Source organism: Martes martes (genome assembly GCF_963455335.1).
Source record: "Martes martes genome assembly, contig: scaffold_203, whole genome shotgun sequence".
Lineage (NCBI taxonomy): Eukaryota > Metazoa > Chordata > Mammalia > Carnivora > Mustelidae > Martes > Martes martes.
The window spans coordinates 22,857-46,450 of NW_027666257.1; the positions used below are offsets into that span (position 1 = coordinate 22,857).

Here is a 23,594-nt window from a genome sequence, read left to right on the forward strand (position 1 = left end):
AGTGGCTGCATCAGCTTGCATTCCCACCAACAGTGTAGGAAGGTTCCCCTTTCGCCACACCCTCACCAGCATCTGTCGTTTCCTGACTTGTTAATTTTAGCCCTTTCTGACTGGCGTGAGGTGGTGTCTCATTGTGGTTTTGATTTGTATTTCCCTGATGCTGAGTGATATGGAGCACTTTTTCATGTGTCTGTTGGCCGTCTGGATGTCCTCTTTGCAAAAACGTCTGTTCATGTCCTCTGCCCATTTCTTGATTGGATTATTTGTTCTTTGGGTGTTGAGTTTGATAAGTTCTTTATAGATTTTGGATACTAGCCCTTTATTTGATATGGGGACAGAGAGAATCTTATGCAGACTCATCACTCATTGCTGACTGGCTGAGTATGGAACACGATGGAGGACTAGATCTCCTGACCCTGAGATCATGACCTGAACCAAAACCAACAGCTGGATGCTTAACTGACTACGCCACCCAAGCACCCCCACATTAGAGGTAAATTTAGTATTTCTGAAATTGTGTGATGTTTGTGGCAGAGAAAGAGAGATTCAAAGTTTAGGAAATGATTCTAAAATTCACAAGAATTTGACTTTGTTAACAAAACAGCTCCAATATTCTTAGAAGAGACTATTCCAGAAGAAAGTGCCTTTCAAGTGTCTGGTGGAATATTATAGCCCACTATTAAGAAAGGTTACACTGCTTATTTACACTCTGGTGATTATATCTTTAAATATAAAGCACTAATCAATTAGTATTAAAGATTTATGAAGGGACAAGTTAATAATTTTCCACTCAATTCCTTCCTACTAATTAAAGATTTTTCACCATTAATCTTTGTCCTTTAGTATTTAATCTGGAGTAATGTTTGTCCTTTAACTTTAGAATTAATTTTAAATAACATCTTTAATTTTGATAGAGAACGATTTCACAATTGCCTTTCAGATTAAATTAAGAAATCCCTAAAACTCTCCCATTTAATTTTATATATAAAATGTCATTTGCATTAATCTGATGATTTTAAATTACACATTTGGCTCACAATATCTAATTAATTTGGCAAGAGAATTATGGAAATAATAAAATTACATCCAAATTTCAAGGAACACTTCATTTTTAAATGCCTAATTAAATGTATCTTCATAATAAAAGAAATCATTCTGAAGAAATGTAATAGTATTTTAATTTCTGAGTAATAGGTATTCTGAATATTAATTTGCCCTATATTTGGCATCCATAGGAGATAAAAGCATGGCCTCTTTAATGCCAAACGCAAGTAGTACATTCACACAATCTGAAAAAGAAAATAAAATAAAAGTTGCTTGGCAAAGGGTACAAGGGATGACTTGTGCTTCATTTAAAAAAATAACTAACTGGCAGCTGATTATTTTTAGTTTTTTCTTGCATTTCAGTCAAGAGACTAGTGAAGAGCAGTGATATTTAAGATCAGCATTTTAGTTACTTGTTTCTTCATTTATTTATTTTGTGGTGCTTCCTTCTGATGGGTGCTATTTCTGACTCACCTCCATAGCCCAAAATGTTCTAATTCTTATGTGTCAACGATGAAGTTGGATAAAGAAAAAGTCACTCTGCTTCTTTTCAAGAGTGTTTCCAGATCTCCTACCTGCTTTTTTCCACTCATAACTTCAAATATTAAAATCAATTTATTGATTGATTTCTCCAGTGAATGGCCCATAGTTATCCATTTTCTTCTTTCTCTAATTAAATGATTCTGTACTTCCCATTTCTCTGTTACAGTCAATTCGAAATTTTCTTACTTCTCTTCTTTCTATTTTTCAAGTTCAATGGCATTTAAAAATTCTGCCAACTATATACCCCATGCCACAAAAATAAGACAAAATTTGACAAGTGTGATTTTTCTAAGCACTAAATTTATCTTTAAAAAACAGAAGTGTAATTTCAATACCAGTGGGGTCAAAGTTAGATACCGCCAGATTAACACTCCATGACATATGCACATATTAGTAAACATTACAATAATTCTAAAGGATATGACAATTATTAAAACAAAAACCCATATAAGTATATTATATAAATGCACTCACTCATTAACCTCCCGGGTATTTGGAAGCAACTTATCTTAAAGTCATTATTCCTTGCCGTATTTTGTATTTGAGTATAAAGAGCTGCAGCTCGTGTTTAAAATTTCATCCTTATTCAGAACGGAAAGGTAGCATTCGACAACCTGAAGCAGAATCAAACCATGTCATTTAGAAACATCTTCATCTCTGCGGATTATCAGGGGACTCCACTCCTAATGCCTTGCCATGCCAGAGAAGCTCTGAGCATCACGGGTTAATATTAGGCTTCAGGCACCTGCAGTTTTCCAAGTAAAGGAAAGGTCAATAATGCCTGCCATTCACAGGCTCCAGGCAGACAGCTTTGCCTACCTAGTTCGGCATTGGCCACGGTACCACTGCTGTAGTTACAGTGACGATCCCAGAAGTACTTACAGCTCATTCCCTATTCATTCTAGCATAATCCTCTCACTTGCTGACCATTAGCAGTGTAATTAATGGGCATTTTCTGATCGATGTACCCTTACAGATAAGTGTTATAATAAAGGGTGATTACGGTGAAGAATAATACAGTTGAAAATCAGTACCTAATCGTCACCACTCACTGGCAGTGCCATAACAGAATCAGACAGTGAGACCAGACTGCATAGAAATGATATCAAATAAAGTAATTCTTTCAATTTATTGCACTTTTAATTATGCCATCTTTAATTTAAAGAACTACCTTGCCCCGTACAATGTAGTCTCCAAGCTAAAAGGAATTAATCTAGGGCTAACTAATATTCACTCCCCAGCACATTTGAAATCAATTTTACCTTAAGCAAAATGTTTTATGAGTCTTTAGTTTACCCTGGGCATTATGCATCTTCATAATTTTCTAATGAGCTTAAGATATCCATGAGCAGAAGCCATGAATCATATTTTTGGTAGCCCTTAAAAACAATTTTTTTCCAATCTGCTATAAATTAAAAAGAGATGTGAGAAAATGAGAATAAAATCTCATTACCATTGACAACCTCACAGCCCAATAAACCTGTTTTAAATCTTATTAAAGGGTCAGTTATTTGTCATTTTTAGTAACCTTCATCATCACAACCAATATCATGCCATCCGATCTTTCTTTAAAATACCAGGGCACAGAGGTCACACAAAGCGCTGGGGCTACGAAAATCATCCCTGAGAGTGATATAAGGAATTGGAGCTCTTTCCAGGCGTTTCAATTTAAATATTGACACACACTGAGCTGTGATATCACACGTAAAGGTCGGGGACAAAGGTCCAATGAATGAAACCTGAGAAGACCTGTGACTCACTGTGATTTCCTGGTGACCAGAATCAGAGGGGAAACGATGACCATCTCACAGACAAGACAAAAGAAACATATAACTGAGATGAGGCTTAATCATTGCTTCTTGGATAAATAAGGATAAAAGAAAAAAAACAGATCTCAAGCAGCCGCAGGTTTTAAGTACAACCAGTTTTCTATACACAGATTAAACTTACTGGGGATTCTCCTCAGCTGAATTTTAATAACAACAGACCAACTTCTGTCACTGGCCAGCAGTTTGTGCCCTGGGTATATTCATGGGACAACAGAATTGTAATATAATCTAAATACACTGGATCAAAGAGAGATATATACTACCAAAAATAACAACAGCCAGCAACTACTCTAGTAATTTAAGCAAAACATAGGAGATTTCTCAAAATTCTGTGGCTAGTCTATCCAAAACCAATTCTTTCCCATTTGGGAAGTAATGTAGGTGATCACAGAGGAGAGTCTTGTGCTTTAAAGTCGTAGCACGTTTTTCTTGATCTCAGCTTATGATAAGATAGTTTGTGGGCTGCTGGCAAGAACTAAACGGAGAAATTTAAATGAAGAAACTTCTACGTTCTAGAGGAATTTCAAAGAGGTGTTCTTGTATTTGCATCCAGGTAGGCAGAACTCCCCACAAAACAGCTCTACAAGCCCCACTTAGTCCCACTGTTCTTCAGTGTCACCCCCCCTTGTCAGCACAACTGATACAACTGACCTTACCCCTCATCTAAAATTCCCAGGTTCTAAATAAGAGGAAGGAGGTATGTAGCAAAATCAAAGGAACTGAACACACAATTTTACTTACAGTCCCGTAGATATAATTATCACCACTCCCAACAGCTGGCTACTCTGATTTCATTCGTTTTGGGAATGTTAATCTTACCTGGAGTTTTATCCTGAATTATTTCAAGTAATTGGTAGTAAAGCTTCTCATCCTGCTGTACCTTACCTCTGAAGACATTCTGACGTCAACAAAGTTCACTATAGATCAGTCTGCATTGATTTTCCTGAGACTTTATGTATTGGCCTGCTCAGGCAGCCATAACAAAATACCACAGACTGGGTGGCTTAAAAAACAGAAATTTATTTTCTTACAGTTCCGGAAGCTGATCTAGAGATCAGGGTACCAGCATAATCAGTTTCTGCTGAGGTCTGTCTTCCTGGTTTGCAGAAGGCCAACTCTTGCTGTTCTCACATGACAAAGAGAGAGAGAGAGAGCTCTGATGTCTCTTCCTTCTCATACAGAAACACCAGCCCTTTCAGATTAGGGCCCTACCCTATGACCTCATGTCACTTTTATCACCTCTTCACAGGCTCTGTCTCCAGATTTGGGGGATCACGTGAGTCCAGTCAACATACAGATTTTGGAGGGATACGGTTCAGTCCTTAGCACTTTATATTACAGAAATGTCCATTTTCTGTCTTTATAGGATGCCAAAACAGCCAGCTCATGCAAGAAGAGTTACACTGGATCTTTTGAATAATATATGCAACGGAAAGGCACCTGGGGGGCTCAGTGGGTTAAAGCCTCTGCCTTCGGCTCAGGTCATGATCCCAGGGTCCTGGGATCGAGCCCCACATCGGGCTCTCTGCTCAGCATGGAACCTGCCTCCTCCTCTCTCTCTGCCTACTTGCGATCTCTATCAAATAAATAAATAAATAAAATCTTAAAAAATATATATGCCATGCAGACACGATTCAAGCTGTAACCTTACTTCCTGCTATTACTATTTCTTTCCATTTCTGCCTGGTGGCAGGAAGAAAATGACACTCATTTCTGGGATTTTTCTCTCCCCTCCATTTCTATGGAGCAGCTTGAATATTTTGTCAGATTTAGGGAGGATCAAGGCATTGAGGAGTCTGCGAGGCGGCACCTGATTTTTGGTCAGCCTTTAGCCACAGAGGCCTCTCATTCTCTCAGGATCTCAGGCCTGATGCAAACTTCTCCTGGACCCAGGCTTAAAAAGGAAATGGGGGCCCGGGGGGAACAATATGGAGAAAACATGATTTATGATCTCAAATAGTATCTTACCACACAAAGCACAATTATCTTACCACGTGAAGCAAATATTATCGTACCCAGAAGAAAGAAGTTTGACCCTTTTCATCCATCCAGTGTCAGAGTTGGAAAGGCCTGTCATGATTTTCTACTGCATTACCATAATTTTCTAGATGAAGACACTGAGGCCCAGAGAGGTGACATAACTCATGCCTCATCCCATAACATCTTAATGGTAGGTCATGGACTAGAAGCCAGGTCTTCTCATGACACCTCGCTGCATAATTCATAACACAATTCAATTCAACCAACACCACATGAGTGTAAGAAACAAAGCCCAGCGAGTACCCTGAGAGGAGTAGAAAAATGGTATCTACAGTTTAAAGCAGCACTGGGGCTGAATGCAAGGAAGCCTCCCAATGTTGCCATTGCTTTTTGCTAACCTGTTTTCAGAAATGTGTACTGAAGAGAAAAACAGAAAGAGGGCTTTGGTGGACTAAGAAGACCCTAAAAGATTTCTTGCTTGAAACATTTTAATTAATAGAAAACTTTACAATTTTTTCCTCCGATTCAAGTCACCTATGGTAAAAAAAGCACTGCTGGACACCGTGATGAAATCTTGTTACGCTCTCTGTTCTATCAGCTTGGCTAAGACTGGGCAGGCCTTAGAATCAGGAGCGCTTTGAAGGAGGAGAGGGATCTCTCATTTCACTCCCATGGGAAAAATTCTTGTCACACCCTCCCACCTTGAAAAAGAAGGCTTCCCTTCTTTGATTTTTAAATTAAATTAAAGAACTCAAAATACATAAAGATAGACTATAGATTAAAATGTTATATGCTTCCATCAAGAAGCACAAAATGTTTGGTTTTTTACTTCTTGATATTAGCAGATAACCATATCTCATTAGGACTTATAAACTGATGACATTTTAAACCCTATGCTATCCCCTTTCGTATATTAGCTGGATATAGTTCTACATTTCTGCAAAAAGCTTTTGCTCACCAACTATTTGGTTGTCCTAAGCACAATAAAAGGATACCTTTCAGTCCCCTGCTGTTCATTTCTTGTTGCTTATTTCTTATAAGATGTTCTCTCTGAGTCTGCTCTAACAATACACTGGAATCCCAATACTTGATTTGCTTCTTATTCCCTGAGCCCCCTCTACCCCAGGTTGTCTGCTGCTAGCACCCGTTAAGGTAGTCAAGTTCACGAATGTACCGTTTTGCTGTGCAATATAGCAAAATATGGAATTACAAATAACTTTCAACCTGGAGACTCCAACTTTCTGAAATATAGTTTTTTTCATCTGCAACAGGAAGTAAAAACTACTTGCCTGTGCCAGTTATCATGTCACTGCTCCTCTTTGCCATGTGACCCTGGAATCGGACCATATGACACCTCTCCTTTGCTAAGCTGACACAATGTGAGGCTTCTCAACGGAGGGGGCTAGAGGGACCACAAGAGAAAGAAGTCTGTTTGCTGTCAGCAGCCTGCCTGCAGCAGCCATGACCCAAGTGAGGGGCGTCGTCATGAACATGCAACTTCATAGTGGCTCTGATGCTGCCATCTGGAAATTTTCAATAATGTAACAAATTTCATTTTCATTTTGCACTGGGCCGCAAACATTGTATTCTTCTCTGAGCTCCAAATCTCAACCTGGGGGTGTGGGTGGGGCTCCTCCACATTCTTAGTTCCTTCTGCTCACTCTCCCTCAGAGGTAGAGGCTGCTTCTGAATTTATTTTCCCTTTAATTTTTTAAGTTTTTATTTTAATTCCAGTTCATGCATAAACAGTGTTATGTTAACTTCAGGCGTGATTCAAAAATTCCATACATCATCCGGTGCTCATCATGACAAGTGCGCTCCTTACTCCTCATCACCTGTTTAACACATCCCTCCACCCCCACCCCTCTCGTAACCACCATTTTGTTCTTTATTACGAAGAGTCTCTTGGTTTGTCTCTTTCCCTCTTTTTCTCCCTTTGCTGTTTTGTTTTGTTTCTTAAAGTCAGCATATAAGTGAAATCATAAGACATTTGTCTTTCTCTGACTGACTTATTTCACATAGCATCATAATCTCCAGTTCTATCCGTGTCATTGCTAACAGCAAGATTTCATTCTGTTTTATAGCTAAATAATATTCCATACGCGCGTGTGCGTATGTATACACACACACACACACAGAGAACTTATTTATCCATTCACTCTAATGTTGGACACTTAGGTTGCTTCCATAATTTGGTTACTGTTAATAATGCCACAGTAACATAGTGTTGCCCGTATCCCTTTGAATTAATGTTTTTGTATTTGGAGGGTAAATACCCAGTAGTGCAACTACTGGATCATAGTGTAGCTCTACTTCCAGTTTTTTGAGGAGACTCCATACTGTCTTCCATAGTGGCTACACCAGTTTGCATTCCCACCAACAGTGAATGAGTGTCCCTTTTTCTCCACATCTTCCCCCAGCACCTATTGTTTCTTGTGTTGTTGATTTTAGCCATTCTGACAGGTGTGAAGTGTTATGTCATTGTGGGTTTGGTTTGCATTTCCCTGATGATAAGAAATGATGAGCATATTTTCATGTGTCTGTTGACCATCTGTATGTCTTTGGAAAGTGTCTGTTCATGTCTTCTGCTCATGTTTTAATTAGATTATTTCTTTTTTGGTGTTGAGTTTTTTAAGTTCTTTATATATTAGGGAAACTAACCCCTCATCAAATATGTTATTTGCAGATATCTTCTCCCATTCCATAGGATGCATTTTAGTCTTATTGATTGTTTACTGTGCAGAACCTTTTTCTTTCAATGTAGTTTATTTTTGCTTTTGTTTCCCTTGCCTCTAGAAAAAAGTTATCACAGTCCATGTCAAAAAGCTTACTGCCCTTGTTCTTTTCTAGGATTTTTAAGGTTTCCTGTCTCACATTTAGATCTTCAATCCATTTTCAATTTATTTTTGTGTGTGGGGTAAGAAAGTGGTCCAGTTTCATTCTTTTGTATGCTGATGTCCAGTTTTCCCAATACCATTTGTTGAAAAGACTGTCCTCTGCCCATTGGATATTATTTCTTGCTTTGTTGCAGTTTAACTGACCATATAGCTGTGGTTTTATTTCTGGGTTTTTATTTCTGGGTTTTCTATTCTGTTCCATTGATCTATGTGTTTATTTTTGGGCCAGTAACATACGGTTTTGATCACTACAGCTTTGTAATATAACTTGAAATCCAGAATCATGATGCCTCCAGCTTTGCTTTTCTTTTTCGAGTTTGCTTTGGTTATTCAGGGTCTTTGTGGTTCCGTACAAGTTTTAGGATTGTTTGTTCTAACTCTGTGAAAATGCTGTTGGTATTTTGATAGGGATTGCATTAAATGTGTAGATTGCTTTGGGCAGTATTGATATTTTAACAATAGCTGTTCTTCCAATCCATGAGTATGGACTGCCTTTCCATTTCTTTGTGTCATCTTCCATTTCTTTCTTCAGTGTTTTATAGTTTTCAGAGTACAGGTCTTAAACCTCTTCGGTTAGGTTTATTCCTAGGTATCTTAGTTTTTGGTGCAATTGTAAATGAGATTGTTTTCTTAATTTCCCTTTCTGCTGTTTCATTATTGGTATATAGAAATGAAACAGATTTCTGTACATTGATTTTGTATTCTGTGACTATTTTTATTTTGTTATCAGTTATAGCAGTTTTTTGGTAGTCTTTAGGGTTTTCTACATACAGTGTCATGTAACCTGCAAATAGAGAAACTTTACTTCTCTCTCACCAGTTGGGATGCCTTTTCTTTGTCTGATTGTTGTGATAAGGACTTCCAGTACTATGTTAAATAAAAGTGGTGAAAGTGGATATCCTTGTCTTATTTTTAACCTTAGGCAAAAAGCTCTCAATTTTTACCCATTTAGGATGATGTTAGCTGTGGGTTTTTCCTATATGGCCTTCATTATGTGGAAGTATATTCCTTCTAAACCAACTTTTTTGAGGTTTTGATCATGAATGGATATTATATTTTGTCAAATGCTTTTTCTGCATCTATTGAAATGACTATATCATTCTTATCCTTTCTCTTATTGATATGATGTATCACATTTATTGGCGAATACTGAAATACTCTTGAAACAGAGGAATAAATCTCAGTTGATCATGGTGAATGATTTTTTTAATGCAAGGTTGGATTGGGTTTGCTAGTATTATATTGAGGATTTTTGCATCTATTGTGATTAGAGATACTGGCCTGTAGTTCTCTTTTTTAGTGCTGTCTTTATCTGGTTTTGATATCAGGGTAATACTGGCCTCAAAGAATGAATTTGGAAGTTTTCCCTCCTTTTCTATTTTTTTAAATAGTTTCAGAAGAATAGGTATTAACTCTTCCTTACATGCTTGGGAGAATTAGCCTCTGAAGCCAATTGGTCCTGGACTTCTGTTTTTTGGGAGTTTTTAAATTACTGATTCAATTTCTCTGCTTGTTATTGGTCTGTTCAAGTTTTCTCTTTCTTCAGGTTTCCCTTTGGTACTTCATATGTTTCTAGGAATTTATCCATTTCTTCTAGGTTGCCCAACTTGTATGCATACAGCTTTTCATAATATTCTCTTATAATTATTTATATTTCTTTGGTGTTGGTTTATTTTTTCTTTTCTCTCATTTGGGATTTTATTTATTTGAATCTTTTTTTATGAGTCTGGCTAGAGGTTTATCAATTTTGTCGATTTTTTTTTTTTTTAAAGTACCAGATCCTGGTTTCACTGATCAGTTCTACTGTACTTTTAGTTTCTATAGCATGTATTTCTGCTCTAATCTTTATAATTTCCTTTCTTCTGCTGGCTTTAGGCTTTGTCTCTTGTTCTTTTTCTAGCTCCTTTAGGTGCAAGGTTATTTGAGATTCTTCTTGCTTCTTGAGGTAAGCCAGTATTGCTATAAACTTCCCTCATAGAACCACTTTTACAGCATCTCAAAGGTTTTACAATATGTCTTAATGTGGGTCTGCTTTTGTTGATTTTGTTGGGAGTTCTCTTTTTCCTCCTAGATCTAAATATCTGTTTCCTCCCCAGATTTGGGACGCTTTCAGTTATTATTATATTCAAAGAAATTTTCTGCCTCCTTTTTGCTCTTCTTCTTCTGAGACTCCTATAGTACAAATGTTATTACATTTGATGGAGTCACTGAATTCCTAAGTCTATTCTCATTTTGCATAATTCTTTTTTCTCTCTTTTGTTCAGCTTGAATACTTTTCATAACTCTGTCTTCCAAGTTACTAATTCATTTCTCTGTTTCTTCTATCCTGCTGTTCATTCCATCAAGTATGTTTTTCATTTCACTTATTGAGCCCTTTATCTCTGCTATGCTATTCCTTATCTCTGTGTTAAGGGTCACACTCATGTCTTCCACTCCTTCCTCAAGTCCAGTGAATATCCTTATGATCATTGCTTTAAATTCTCTATCAGACATGTTACTTTTTCTGATTTGCTTAGATCTCTGGCCATGGCCTCATCCTGTTCTTTCATTTGTGATAAATTTTTGTTTCCTCATTTTCCTACAGTGCCTCTCTGTGTTAAGAAAGTCAGATATAGGGGCGCCTGGGTGGCTCAGCGGGTTAAAGCCTCTGCCTTCGGTTCAGGTCATGATCCCAGGGTCCTGGGATCAAGCCCCGCATCGGGCTCTCTGCTCAGCAGGGAGCCTGCTTCCTCCTCTCTCTCTGCCTGCCTCTCTGCCTACTTGTGATTTCTGTCTGTCAAATAAATTAAAAAAAAAAAAAAAGAAAGAAAGAAAGAAAGAAAGTCAGATATATCTTCTGCTCTTGAAAGTAGTTACTTTATAAAGAACAGGTCCTGGAGTGCCCTGGAGTGCAGTACCCCCTGTTCATCAGAACCTGGCACTTCAGGGGGTAGCCTATGTGTGTTGTTTATGTCCTGCTGTTGGTCTGAATCACTTTTCCTTTCAGTGCAGTCATCTACACTAACTCTCTGCCTATTGTGGGCTGTGCTGTGCTTGTTCTCTGTGGTGTTAATGGGATCCAGACAGACCAGCACTGATAGGACAGTTCCTCTGGGGAACTGGGAGTGGGGCGGCAGTATAAGCAAAATTTGCACTGGGGCACTAGTCCTATGCCAGATACCCAAAGGCACTGTATAAGCTGGGGGCTATGCACCAGGGTACCCAGGGTGCAAGGCTGATCATGGCATATAGTAATCACTGGGCCTGGCCAGGGCCATTGTCCAAGGATGGCTGGGGGCCTAAGGCTGGGCATAGCATGGTGGCTGGGCACTGTATGCCGTGTAGGGCAACAACTTTCCTGTGTGAACCTCCTGGTGTTAGAGCCCATTTCCCTGCCTCTGTGTGCGTGCAGCTCTCTCCCTCCTATGGGCAGGCCCCCTCTACCTTTCTGACCTTCATAAACTTTCAGATTCATCTTCTTCTCTGTATTTAGTTGTGGAGTTTGTTCTGTCGGTCTTTGGATAGCTCTCCAGTTTATTGACTTGGATGTGGATGATATCTAGTTGTATATATGGGGCAGGGTGAGCTCAGGGTCCTCCTATTCTTCCATCTTGCCAAGTCTCCCATCTTCTCTCTGTTTTTTAAAGTCATCTTTTACCCCCTTTTAGTAGTTAACCACCTCTTGCTAGTTTAATGATTCTTTAGGTTAAATTACTGGTGTGATCTCTATCTTCTGTTTGGACCATTATTGATTTACTGCCTCAGAGAGTTTCTAGGAAACTAAACTGATGTACATTATGTAATAATGCAAATAATACCAATGCCTAGCACTTACCAAGTGTTAATTAATCCAGTTGTTATTCATTATGATGATATCTCTACAAAGCCACAGGTGAAAACCCTTATTTGGTTTGCCTATAAATGTATGTCACAGTAAGAAAAATCAGGAAAAAATACGGATTGCTCTCAGTTCTACCACTCTCCCTAAAAATGAACTCAGAAAAATGTCACCTTTGAAGAGGAAGGTCAGCAGAACGCTATTGTGAAAGCGGAATTGTAGGAGTCACAAGATCCAGATTGAAATGAGATAACCATTCCTATTAAACCATGACCAAAACCAATTTACCCAGCAAATCCCTGGGTTTTCCCTCTACGAAGTGGTAATAAAAATACCTATCTCAGGGTTTTCTAAGGCTTCAATGACAAAATATATGAAAAGACATTATATTTTACTAATGCTATTTATTATTGAAGATATCTGTTGCTGCCGTTTTGCCTAGAGTATTGCTAAAGTCTTTGACAATGCTAGTAAATATTTATTATTATTGTTTAACTATAAGTCAACAGCCTATTATATGCCAGGTCTTTATGAATTATCTCATTAACCATCATAGTCCTACTGTATAAAAAGCATCTTTGGTGTCATCCTTGACTCCTATTAATCTCACACCCCACATTCAATCCAACAGTGAATCATCTAGAATCTACCATCATAATACTGTCAGACTCTGTCCACTTCTTAGGACCTCCACTCTACCATCCTGGCCTAAGAGACTATCTTATCTTCCCTGGATTTCTGTAATAGCTTCCTAACTGGCTTTCTGGCTTCTGTCTTTCCTCCACTTGTCACTAGCATGCAACCCACCCAGTCTATACTCAAAACAATACCTATATGATCCTTTAAAAATATGTCTTATCATGTCACTTCTCTACTCATAACTCTAGCCACTAACATGCAACCCACCCAGTCTATACTCAAAACAATACCCATATGATCCTTTAAAAATATGTCTTATCATGTCACTTCTCTACTCATAACTCTTCAATAGCCTCCTCCAACTTAGAATAAAGCCAAAATCCCTACAATGGCTTCCCAAACTTTCACAATATACCTACCTCACACTACTTTTCTGACTTTGTCACCTACTCTCCAGTTGTTCCCCATAGTCCACTCAGGCTGGCCTCCTTCCTGTTCATAGAACATGCCAGGCAGAGCCCTGCCTCAGGACTTTTGCATCTGCTCTTACATCTGCCAAGAACACTCGTCCCCCAGATGACCTTACGTCTTACTCACTTGCTTCCTTCAGGTCTTTGTTTAAAGGCTGCTTTCGCAGTCAGCCCATCCTGACTTCAGTGGTACTTATTCAGCACCTTCACTGCAATACTTTCTCACCCCCTTTCTCTACTTTACTCCATATTAATCGTCACTATCTGACAGATATGTCAGATACAATATACTTATAAAACACTTATGAGCTAGGATTCCTTATTTTGGAAATAATAAAAGCACGACTCAAACTGGATTAAACAAAAGGGAATCCTTTTAACCAGGTAACTAGAAATTCCAGAGGAAGGACAAGCTTTGGAAGTGTATGGTCAAGCTCAGTCTCTATTTCCTGCCATTCACTTTCTACTTCTACATACTAGCTTTATCTTCCATGGCAGTAAAAAAGTTGCTACAGAATCTCAGACTTTTCACCTATATACCATACTAATCAGAGCAAAAACAGTGTGTATCTTATGCAGATGAGTTGCACATCACACTGATAGGACCAACCTTAACCAATCGCAGAGGCCAGTGCAGTGCCATGCGCTGATTGACTTAGGCTCATGTCATTGCTCATCCCTGAACCAATCTTTGGGCAAGGGATACTATTGCCTATGTGAAATACAGGCTATGCACAGAGCTGGGGATGATGTCCAGCCTACTCCCAGGGAGCAGAACAGATGCTGGAAAAGGAAGTATAATGCCCATTACAGCACTGTGTCTATACCTAATTAGAGAAAACCCATCTTAAAGATGAAGTGGCATTGCCAGTAAGTGGTAGAGCCTATACTCAAAGCAAGATCTACCTGCATCCAAAGGCAACCCTGTCAGTTAAATTACATCTCAGTGACCACACATCACATAAATTCCTCATAATCCCTGATATTTTCTATTAAGAAGGACATGTATTTAAATGAGTTGATCAAAAGCAAATGTTCAGGCAAGAGGATAAGTATTAAGGGGATCATAAGGAGTAGAAAGATAAGATTTCTTTCCTTCTCACATTTTTTACCACTTTCTCTCCTCCTCAGTGGAAAATAGTGGGACTTCTGGCATAGTAACACTCTAAGGTTGTGCTATGAAAAAGAGTACAATTTTGTAAGAGCAAAGTTGATTTGTCTCACTCATGCACCGTTCTCATTAACTTTGAGAAACTTAAATCTGCTAGGTGAGATTTACCCCTGCCCTCCCAGGATTATCTTAAACTGAGACCTTCTTTGAAGAGGGAGTCAAGATCTAGAAATGAACAGAAAGAGGCAGAAAACAGTGGAAGCAACAAATGTGAGGTGAATACATCATGTATCAGAGTCTACTTCTGTATGAATTGATGGGAACCTCAACGCAGCATCCTCAGAATCCTATTTGTGTTCCTGACCCACTGGTATTAATTGTTTTCCTTCTGGTACCTGCACTCCCTTTCAGTATTACAGAGACATAATGAGCCAACAATTGCTTCTCAGGCCACCTAGAAGTCTTTCTTAAACAGCATCATAAACAAGGCATATTTATTTATCTGGAATTCCTTCCCTTACATTTTCCTTGAAGGCAAACAACCAGAACCACAAGCAGTTTTACAAATGGTAGTATAGTCCTTCTAGTTTTACTTTTATAGCCTGGTTGTTTCCAGGAACAACAAATTCAGCAAGTTGAGATATTCAGTGTAGATGGCAATCACAATCATTATCCAAAGGCAAAACTGATACCTCAGAACGTATCAGGCTATTGCTATAGATTTTTTTTTAATTTTTTCTAATGATAGTACCCTATTCAGATACATATACCATGATTGTCTGGTATTTCTACGTGATTCACAGAGACTTTAAAGGACTTTATTTATTTTTCTCTGATGATCCTAGCATTTCGCCACCTGAGGAACTTAATGTCAGGTGCAAAAGCTAGAGATTGTACCCTGCACTTCCTTCCCTGGAACCATATGATTTTCATATCTGGATTAAAATGGGACCATTTATTATCTTTGGTTTTAAGCAGAGTAATCATAGGAAGGGAAATGCATTTTATGTTTGACATTTGAAAATATAATCAAGAGAAGGGCACAGTTACTTCAGATGAATTTAGGTCTAGAGCACCTTTCTAGATCAATTATTGAAGGAAGAATTCATAAAATGAAATTTCAAGAGCTGCTTGAAGAAAATGAAGGCAAACAAAAATTAAGTAGTAGGTGAACTAAAATATATGTCAAGTATCATACTATTTACTTTAGATGTGTTAACTTACTTAATTTAACAACAATACTATGAAGTAAATATATTCTCCAGAAGAGGAATCTTTAACTCATGAAAGACAAATGTGCTACCCCAATAATAGAGCTAAATTCTAACCCAGTTTCAACTGGACTTACAAACCAGTGGGTACTGGTAAGTATTTTCCAAAGCCTATTTCCAGAAAAAAATAGTGCCACAGAAAGTTGAGAACCAATACTTTCAAACTCGAACAAATAAGTTCAGGAGACTCTGGGTTAAACAAAGCCAGTTATTCTTTTAATTGCAAGATGAGACATTTATATACTAATTATGGTGCAAATCTTGAAGACAAGACGTATTTATATAGCATCTCCGCAATTCATTTGACTGCTGAAGCCCTTTGCACAAGCATCTTGGGATACTAATATGTGTTCCATGGAATATTCTGAGAAACAGTCTGACTCTCTGCACTAGCATTCACAAACAGAATCAATATTAACTTTAGAAGATCAGATGAAGTTTTATGCTTAGATGTTTTCATTAAGCTTTGCATATGTAGATCAATGAGGATCAAGTGCATAAACAGAAAATATGCTGGCCTATGCTCTTGCTGTATAGTGGGCCATTTTAAGCCAAACAGACAAAATGGTTCACTTGCCAAAATAAATGAGAACATGAACCAAAGGTCCATAGTGTAGCAAAGTGAAATAAAATTCTTGCCAAGTCAACCTTTGCAAAGGAGAAAAAGAGAAGGAAAATGTAATGATGGTAAATAGCTCTATCAAAGAGTTTTAGGAAAGGAATTTAATAAATTTTCTATTGTAAATAATGTACAATAAAGCAGGCTATTTGACCTTCTCCAATGATTTTAGTTGAAGAAATGTAATCCTAGGAGACAATGTTCACGGAAAATTGTCCATCAAGATGTTGGTATTCATTATATTCACCAGTGCGTGCTTGAGGCCTAAATAGAACATGACTTATACAAAGCAAATCCCATAGCATCCCTCCCTGGAACAAAAGCTAGCTGGTTTTAAAACTGAATTGGCAGAAGGTACAATGGTAATCATTTCAATTTTCAGATATAGGGATATCTTATAATTCAAGCAAGTTGTTTTATATACATATATATATATAAACATGCATGCATGCATTCTGCTTTCTTTCTCACCTTCTTCCTTTTACCTGGAAGTTCCTATAAGACCTCAAGCAGGCCCTTACTGATGGAAGGTGATGTTTTCCATTGTCCTTAAATTTCTCATCTTGAATGAGGTTATTCTGAATTATTTCTCATAGGCTGTGCACTATACAGACTTGGATTTGACTCCAAATCACAATATAAAATAGACCTCATTCCAGTTATTTAGCTTTTTTAAAATTCCGTTTTCTCTTCTGTAAAATAGACTTGCTGTGAATATCAAATTATATGTTACTGTAAAGTGTGCAGCAGAGTTTTAGGCATATAAGAAATGGTAGCTATTATTAAGTTCTGACTGTTGTGAACACGAGCCCATCTAACATTGACAAAGGGCATCAACAGTACTGTACTATTCTTCTCAAATGTTTTCACAGAGGTATCTTTAACAACAAAGAACAGTAACTTATGTCCTACCGCTTACATTCCCAAAGCATTTGAGTCCTTAGGCTCAGCACACAAAAATGAAGACATTTCTTTAGTGTGTTTTCATCTTCTAAAACAATGTAAATTTTGTTTTATATTCAATAATACATCCTTGTTTAATATAAAAATACTTTCAAATTGCTTACCACTAAGGAAAATTAATGGTTGCAGAAGACACTGGGCAGGAAATAACAACCTTTGAGAAACACAAGTTTGAAGAGCCTGTATTAGGTCACACGATCAGTTTGTAGTTAGTTCCCCTTCACTATAAACTTGGGCTGTGTTCTATAATTTCTTAACCATAAATATTTATTGAATGCTGCCCTGACTGTGCTCGTGGGGGTTGGGTAGACCCAATAAGAGCCCTTCTCATTAAGGGTTTTAATGAGAAGGGTGGTGGTTTGAAATAGCATCATAAGAAGGAAAATACAAATCATAGTCAAGAAGAGGAAAAGAACAGTTAGGCAAGAACCTTGAGTCAGGTAGAAAATAATGAGGTCAAAAGAGAAGTTAAGTACACCAAGAAATGGATCAAGGCGAGCAAATCAGGAAAGAGGCTATGAATGACAGGTTCCGATATTGACCACATAGTGCAGGAACAAGTAAACTAGGGCAATGCTTATCAAAAACATATGATTATACTATGTGCCATAATCTCTCCAAGCCGAAAAAACAAGGTCTTTATCCCTTAAAATCTAACAGTTTTAAATGAGACAATAAAGACAAAGATAAATGTTTTTATTTTTTGTCTGTTTTAGAATCCAATATTAAAATAGTTAATACCTACTGGACCAGTACCAGGCATCAAGACCTTTTCTAAACACTTTACAAGCATTAACTCAGTTAATCCTTAACAAAAGTGGATATAACCAATTATTTCATTTTGCTGATATAGAAATAAGCTTAAAGAGGTTAAATAACTTGCCCAAGATTATATATCTAAAAAGTAGAAGAGCCAAGATTCAAGCTCAGGTAATCTAGTTCAGTGTCCTTATACTTAACAACCAAATGATCATGCAATTAGAAAATGGAGAAAGGACTAAGAAAAAAAAAAAAAAATGAGGTCACAGGGATTGGTAGCTGAAATATCCTAAACAAGACTGGTATATCTGTCAGACTTTCAGTGCAAGGGAAGGAACACCAACTAAAAATAGTTTAAGCACAAAAAGGATGAATTAATCTGTGAAACTGATTAATTCAGAAGTTACTAGATTCAGACATAATTGGATCAAGTAACGCAAATTATGTTATTAGTTCTCTCTCTCACCTGCCCCATCTCTCGGGTTTGATTTTCTCTATTATTCTAATTCTATCATATTACAAATTTACCCATGGGTTTCCTTAATGCATCCAAGGAAGTTGGCCCATCAAAAAGCCACCTCAAAAATCCCCAAAAAAAAAGAGAAATGTTTCTCTCCAAAATCCATATGTACATCCCAGGGAAGGATTATGACTGACTCCACTTGGATCTCCCAAACATATTATTCTGACCCAAAAGTGGAGAATTAAGCTTGGCCAGGCCTAAGTTAATATGGATGTACAGACATGAGCTTTTTTAGTACAAGAGGAGGAGAGCAGAGGGATAAGAGAAAAAGTGATCTGTTAGCTAGAAACAATAGCTAATAATAAAGTCCATTACAAATGGCATATGGAATTTGTTTGTCTTGAGTCATGGGACAATATGATAGACCTGGTAATTTGGCTGAGCTGAGATCAGCAATTGACTTTCAAACTAGCTCTAATAACAATCATAGTGATTTCAAGAGTAAGCAATTGTGTACCATTTATAGTTGAAAAGCATTTTTCACACATTACTTCCTTTGAAAAAAATGATTCACTTTCCTTTCACTTTTGCCAGAAGATGGGTTCTCGTTTGCTGTCATCTCTTCAGAGATTTACTCTAAGAAATATTGATTAAAATGTCTAATGTTTCACTTCTCCAAAACCAGCTTTATAGGATATGGGTGATATAAACACTCCAGAAGCTACATCGTTTAGCCTTGATCTCAGCAACTGCCCTTTAACACAATACTCTGAACCTCCCACATCCGAAGCTACTCTCACCGAGCCATTAGTCAACATTTAAGAACCTACTAGGCAATGCCCTACTGATAAAGCTAAAGTAAAATTTTTTAATGTTTGAAATAGGACCCATTAGTCTCGGCATATAAACTCACGCATGCTATAAACGTAAGGTTGAAACTGTAAAAAGAGTGCTGATGTCAAAACTATTTTAAATTTATAATGTTTACATAAAGCATCTCAACACGGAAAATTAAAATAAACTACAGGCATAGATACCAGCGAAATGTTCAGCGTGTTTTGGATAGTTAACAGATTAACAACATGAGTAAAATGATATATTTAGCCTGACACGGACATCAGCATGGGCGATGGCTGCTGCTTCCCTCGTGCCCATATTGGCCACCCAGGTGCTCTGGACCACACAGAACTGCCCGTCTGCCATCACCCCTTCCACCTCTTGGTAGTTGAAAATGAAGCTGTTGTCACTTTTGGAAGGAAACTTGCCTGACGGATCAAGCAGGAAATGCAGCACGAGGTGGAAGAATGTGTGGCATCAGGTGACAAGCGACCACACCTGAGTGTGATTCTGGTCGATGAGAAGAAGCCTGTAAGTCACTCCCATGTCCTCTACAAAAACAAGGCAGCTGCAGAAGTGGGAACTGACATTGAGACAATTGTGAAACCAGCTTCAATTTCTGAGGAAGAACTGTTGAATTTAATCAATAATCTAAATAATGATGGTAATGCAGTTGGCCTCCTTGTTCAGCTGCCTCTTCCAGAGCACAGTGAGGAGAGAAAGATCGGCAATGCTGTTTCTCCAGACAAGGATGTTGGTGGCTTTCGTGTAATTAATGTAGGACAAATGTGTTTGGACCAGTATTCCATGTTATCGGCTACCCCACGGAGTGTCTGGAAAATAATTAAATGAACTAGCATTCCAACCCTAGGGAAGAATGTGGTTGTGGCTGGGAAGTCAAACAATGTTGGAATGCCCATTGCAACGCTACTACACACAGATGGGGCACATGAATGCCCTGGAGGCAATGCCAATCTTATAATATCTCATCGATACACACGCCCAAAGAGCAACTAAAGAAACACACAATTCTTGTGCAGACATTGTGGTCTCTGCTGCAGACAGTCCAAATCTGATCACAGCAGATATGATCAAGGAGGGAGCAGCAGTCATCCATGTGGGAATAGAGTTCAAGATCCCATAACTGCTAAACCAAGTTGGTTGAAGATGTGGATTTTGAAAGAGTCAGAAAGAAGGCTGGCTATATCACTCCAGAGCGGGAAGTATTGGAGCCTAAGGAGTGTGGAGTAGCAACTAATTAACTATTGTGCCTTCTGTCATGAACAACACTCCAAGCCAGTTCAAGAGGCAGAACAGACCAATAGAAATGCAATATTTTTATTTATTTATTTTACTGAAATGGTTTAAAAAGATGCTTTGTGTTTACTGGGTGGGTGTTTGTGCACATAGCTCTGTAGTACCTCACCGCGGAGCATGCAGGTATCATGCTGGCTGGTGTGATCCAGCCAAGAGAAGCCATTACCCTATTGATTCACATGAAGGACACTGTCATGTTAAAATGGATGCTTACCCTTGTCAAGACACTTCAGTTAAAATCTGCCTTTTCTAGGACTACATTTCCCAAGTGCTATCCCAATAAAAGTTGATACTCACTTTAGGTTCCAAGTCTTTCAAGTTCAACTGATCAAACCAAGGGGAAAATGCTGGTAGAGAAAATCAGGGAAAATGTAAAAAGGAAGAGATGGAAACTGAGTAGAAAAAAAAATGACTCTAATTCTTACATATTGTATGTAAAAACTGCATGTTAATGGTGTCCTGAGCTGTTATGTCATGGCTTAGTCATTGGGAAAATGTTCAGGGTTGTTCCACATACTGTTAGCCTCATTTTAGTTATATTCATAAAGTTTCCACATTTTCCTCAAGGACTGAATGCCCTATTTTGTAGATTATTTGTATGTATTATGATATTTGATATGATATTTGGCTTTTCCTATAAACTTAAACTTAATCCTTACATCTTTGTACTGATGGGGGTATCAATACAGCTTCCTTGGTATATCCTGAAACCTGTTTTTTGAAAACAAAACTTGGGCCGGATGATCATTAGGACAGCTTGTATATGTATGCAACTTACTTTTCCAGCAAAGAATTGTTAGTAGCTGCCTGCTTTTCTCTGATATACCTGTTGACTTTCCTCAATGGGCTTTTGAGAACTTGAGTTAATATTTAATTTAATCAGACTCTCTGATGAAAAGGTTTTTTTGTGTGGTTGTTTCACAGCTGGTTTTTTGTTGTTGTTGTTGTTGTTGTTGTTGTTGTTTTTAATAAAATACTTCTGACCGGTGTGGGGTGAAATACAAGGTATATTTAGTTAGTTTAGAAACAAATATTTTTTGAGTGCCTGCCATGAACCAGGTGCTGCGCTTGAAACCAGACATAAAAATATAAATAATATCTCTGTATTCGAGGCACTTAATATTTAGGGGAGAATAATACACACACATAGTGGCAACTTAATGGGGTATCTGCTGAGCAAGAGGACTACTGAGGAAGGAAGGGCACTAAGGAAGACTCAGGGTACTAAGTGAGTACAGAGAAAGGGGAAACTGACTCGGTTTGGAGTTTAGGTACAGGCTTCCTAGAAATTATAATGCCTGAGTTGAGTTCTGAAAAAAGGGTAATATCCATGTGAAGGAAAGTAAGAGGAACATTCAAGGCAAAAGGAAAAAAAGTGAACAAATGTGTCGAAATGTGGAACAGCATGAGGTATACTAAGACAAACACACAGTTCCAATCTAAGTGTAAATTATAAGGCATGAATTTGGGGGAGATGAAGCTGAAGAAGTAGTATAATAAATTAAATGTTTGTGTCCACCCAAATCAATATGCTGAAGCTCTAACCTCAAATGTGATAATATTAGGAGGTAAGGCTTTTCAGTGGCAATTAAATTTAGATGAGGTCATGAGGTGGGCCCCTGCTGGTGGGATTAGTGCCTCCATAAGAAGAAGACACTAGAACTTCCTCTATCCACCAGGAAAGGACACAGCCAGAAGGTGGCCACCTGCAAGGTAGGAAGAGGGCCCTCACTAGAAACCAAATCTGGTGGTACCTGATCTTGGAACTTCCAGCCCCCAGAACTGTGAGAAATAATTATCTGTTGTTTAAGCCATCCAATCCATGGTAGTCTACTATAGCAGCCCAAGACAACTAAGATAGGTAGGAATAAGTTCATGAAAGGCCCCAAATACCTTATGGAGGAGCTTCCATTTTACTTTGTAAGCAACGGGAAGTCACTGAAGGGTTGTAAGCCGAAGCCAAAGTCAGAGTTATATTTAGATGAGTGACTGGCAACTTTGCTGAGCATGATCACAAATCATATAGCAGAGTTACCCATGAAGAGACCATTGTAGTTAATGAAGAAGAGAGCGGTTTACAGCTTATAGTAGTATAAAAAAGAGAGAGAGATAAAAATTCAACAGATTTGTAGGAAGATAAAAATAATAACATTGTGTTAATTATTGTGTGTGTAGTTAATGGGCTAGTGAAGAGCCAAGAGCCATACCTGAGTATTACATCTAGAGAAATGGGTAGATGGTAGGAAAAATAAAGGCTATCAGGAATACAGGAAGAGGAACAGGATGGGGCACAAAGAAGAGAGCAAGAAGACACGTCTTTGACATGTGATATTTAACCTGCCTGCAGAATATCCAGGTATATCCAGCAAAAAGTTGTTTTTGAGCTTCATTCCAGTGGAGAGGCAGAAATGCGAATTTGTATGACATGAGAGACAAAGAGATTTCTTAAGCTTCTAGAGAATAAAGAAGAAAACCCATTAAATAATCAGAAGTTATAATGGCTCTAGACCTTTTAAAAAAACAAAAATGGAATTCCAAAGACAATGAACTTGAAGGCTGTGGTCCCACACAAGTCTCATATGCAGTACCTGTAATTAAGTCTAGAGGGAGAGGCAGGCCTTGAAAATAATTGTGGGAGTTGCTCTTGTAAGGTGGACTAAAATGGAATCTAAAACCTACAAATTCAATCAAGTGTGAGAGCCTAATTGGCAAGAAAGCCACACCCTAGACTAAGAAGTGAGACTGCTAAAGAGGTAAAACAACCCAGGGCTCTTAACTTACTAGAGGCAGGAAGCAAGCTATAGAGGCTGCTCAGGCACCAAAAATGGCTTATTCCAATGCTCTCTCTTTAGAAATAGCCAAGAACAGAGATGGAAAAGGAAGAATGACATAGAAGGTGGAGGAAATCTTACAGAAACAGAGTAAAAACAAAACAAAACAAAAAGCAAAGGGGAGACAATACTAGCAAATTAGAGAACAAGTATACTGTCATAGGAGTTACAAAGAAGGAAATTGGGTGGGGGGGGAAATGGAGA

At 38.1% G+C, this 23,594-nt stretch overlaps 1 pseudogene across 1 annotated transcript; it reads left to right on the forward strand.

The window, feature by feature from the left end:
* Positions 1-19,534: 19,534 nt before the first annotated feature.
* On the forward strand, positions 19,535-20,504 carry LOC308338109 (bifunctional methylenetetrahydrofolate dehydrogenase/cyclohydrolase, mitochondrial-like; annotated as a pseudogene). The gene has a single exon. The product of its transcript is annotated as a bifunctional methylenetetrahydrofolate dehydrogenase/cyclohydrolase, mitochondrial-like (transcript).
* The last annotated feature ends 3,090 nt before the right edge of the window (positions 20,505-23,594 follow it).